This window comes from Oncorhynchus tshawytscha, linkage group LG14 (genome assembly GCF_018296145.1).
Source record: "Oncorhynchus tshawytscha isolate Ot180627B linkage group LG14, Otsh_v2.0, whole genome shotgun sequence".
Classification (NCBI taxonomy): domain Eukaryota; kingdom Metazoa; phylum Chordata; class Actinopteri; order Salmoniformes; family Salmonidae; genus Oncorhynchus; species Oncorhynchus tshawytscha.
In genome coordinates, this window is record NC_056442.1 from 53901435 (window position 1) to 53904859 (window position 3425).

Sequence of the window (3425 nt, forward strand, 5' to 3'; positions counted from 1 at the left end):
TCACTAAGTTGGACCTTCGTAGCGCTTACCATCTTGTGCGCGTCAGGGAGGGGGACGAGTGGAAAACAGCGTTTAACACTCCGTTAGGGCACTTTGAATACCGGGTTCTTCCTTTCGGCCTCGCAAACGCTCCAGCTGTCTTTCAGGCATTAGTAAATGACGTCCTGAGAGACATGCTGAACATCTTTGTTTTCGTTTACCTTGACGATATCCTGATTTTTCTCCGTCACTCCAGATTCATGTTCAGCACGTTCGACGTGTCCTCCAGCGCCTTTTAGAGAATTGTCTTTATGTGAAGGCTGAGAAGTGCACTTTTCATGCCTCCTCCGTCACATTTCTCGGTTCTGTTATTTCCGCTGAAGGCATTAAGATGGATCCCGCTAAGGTCCAAGCTGTCATTGATTGGCCCGTTCCTAAGTCACGCGTCGAGCTGCAGCGCTTTCTCGGCTTCGCGAATTTCTATCGTCGTTTCATCCGTAATTTCGGTCAGGTGGCAGCTCCCCTCACAGCCCTTACTTCTGTCAAGACGTGCTTTAATGGCATATTATTGAAAAAAAAAAAAAAAAAAATGTACTGTGTAACATGTAATATTACTGTCATCTGATGAAGATTTTCAAAAGGTTAGTGAATTATTTATTTTTTAATCCTACTTTTAAATTTTATATTTTCTGGGACAAAATGGCCGCCGCTTGCCTTTTGTTTCGGTGGTGGTCTAATATAAATGTGTGCTATGTTTTCGCCGTAAAACATTTTAGAAATCTGACTTGCTGGGTAGATGAACAAGGTGTTTATCTTTCATTTGAGCTATTGGACTTGTGTAGGTGTGGAGGTTAAATATGTCTAAGAATATTTTTCGCATTTTGCGTTATGCTAATGAGCTTGAGCCGAGCTTGAGCCGTAGTCACCATCCCGGATCCGGGATGGGTAGCATCTTGAGCTTATGGCTCAATACTGCCCCGTTGGAGGAAGTGCGTGCCCATAGTAAACTGAAAATATTTTTTTCCAAAATTGCTAATATATGCATATAATAATAATTATTGAATAGAAAACACTCTAAAGTTTCTAAAACCGTTTAAATTATGTCTGTATGTAAAGCAGAACTCTCAGGGCAGCCTTTCTCCCAAACTCTCTCTTGTCAAGAGAAAAGTTGGGTCAACTTTGACGTCATCGCCCCCACCCTTCCCAGGCAGCTACCGATCTGGGAACAGTATGTATTTGTTCAGCGCGATGTCTGCTTTCAATTGGCACGTTCATTGTTTGAATTTCGCGCTCCCTCATCCTTTGGCGGGCGAAAATGCCCGGTTCACTCTCACATACATGCACTCTATTGCGCGCGGCCGATTTGGGGAACGTTCTTTTCCAATAGACACCAGTTGAAGCCGGTTCGTTTGTTCGCGATGATCATTGTTTTACATGATAAAAACATCATTTTGCTCGATTCTGCACTTAGTTTGACCAGTTTAGTCGACATATAATATGTAATTTTGAAGATTTGATGCGCAAGAGTGCGGGACCAGAAGGAGCAGAAGTTATTTTGGGTGCATTTCAGCTGAAGCTGTTAGCATATGCTAATACAAAGACGCACAACTTGAAACCAAACGATGTATTGGGTAAGTATGACTCCTTCTACGTCTTCTGATCGAAGAACATCAAAGGTAAGGGAATATTTATGTGGTTATTTTGGGTTTCTGTGGACTCCAAACGTAGAGGAGACACTGCTAATATCTGAGCGCCGACTCATAGCATAGACTAGTGAACGAATTCTGTAACGTTAAAAATAAATGTAACACAGCGGTTGTATTAAGAAGAAGTGTATCTTTGTAACTATATGTAGAACATGTATATTTAGTCATGTTTATTGCTTGTTATCTGACGTTATCTGTCGGAGCTATCATAATTTCTCCGGACATTTTGAGTAGCATTTTTTGAAATGTCGTCATTGTAAACAGAGATTTATGGATATTAAGTGGTCCGATTCCGCCCAGGGAGCTTTTGATCTTCTCAAGAATCGTTTTACATCCGCACCTATCCTTGTTACACCTGACGACTCTAGACAGTTCGTTGTCGAGGTTGACGCGTCAGAGGTGGGCGTGGGAGCCATTCTTTCTCAGCGCTCCCTCTCTGACGACAAGGTCCACCCTTGCGCGTATTTTTCTCATCGTCTGTCGCCGTCGGAACGTAACTATGATGTGGGAAACCGCGTACTGCTCGCCATCCGCTTAGCCCTAGGCGAATGGCGACAGTGGTTGGAGGGGGCGACCGTTCCTTTTGTCGTTTGGACTGACCATAGGAACCTTGAGTACATCCGTTCTGCCAAACGACTTAATGCGCGTCAGGCTCGTTGGGCGCTGTTTTTCGCTCGTTTCGAGTTCGTAATTTCTTATCGTCCGGGCTCTAAGAACACCAAGCCTGATGCTTTATCTCGTCTCTTCAGTTCTTCAGTAGTCTCCACCGACCCCGAGGGATTCTCCCTGAGGGGCGTGTTGTCGGGTTGACTGTCTGGGGAATTGAGAGGCAGGTAAAGCAAGCACTCACTCACACTCCGTCGCGCGCGCTTGCCCTAGGAACCTTCTTTTCGTTCCCGTTCCTACTCGTCTGGCTGTTCTTCAGTGGGCTCACTCTGCCAAGTCAGCCGGCCACCCCGGCGTTCGGGGTACGCTTGCTTCCATTCGCCAGCGTTTTGGTGGCCCACTCGGGAGCGTGACACGCGTCATTTCGTGGCTGCTTGTTCGGTGTGCGCGCAGACTAAGTCCGGTAACTCCTCCTGCCGGCCGTCTCAGACCGCTTCCCATTCCCTCTCGACCGTGGTCTCACATCGCCTTAGATTTTATCACCGGACTGCCTTCGTCAGCGGGGAAGACTGTTATTCTTACGGTTGTCGATAGGTTCTCTAAGGCGGCTCATTTTATTCCCTCGCTAAGCTCCCTTCTGCTAAAGAAACGGCACAAATCATCATCGAGAATGTTTTCAGAATTCATGGCCTTCCGTCAGACGTCGTTTCGGACAGGGGTCCGCAATTCACGTCTCAATTCTGGAGGGAGTTTTGCCGTTTGATTGAGCTTCCGTCAGTCTCTCTTCCGGCTTTCACCCTCAGTCTAACGGTCTAGCAGAACGGGCCAATCAGACTATTGGTCGCATCTTACGCAGTCTTTCTTTTCGTAACCCTGCGTCTTGGTCAGAACAGCTCCCCTGGGCAGAATACGCCCACAACTCGCTTCCTTCGTCTGCGACCGGTCTATCTCCTTTTCAGAGTAGGCTCGGGTACCAGCCTCCGCTGTTCTCGTCTCAGCTCGCCGAGTCCTGCGTCCCCTCCGCTCAGGCTTTTGTCCAACGTTGTGAGCGCACCTGGAAGAGGGTCAGGTCTGCACTTTGCCGTTATAGGGCGCAGACTGTGAGAGCCGCTAATAAGCGTAGAACTAAGAGTC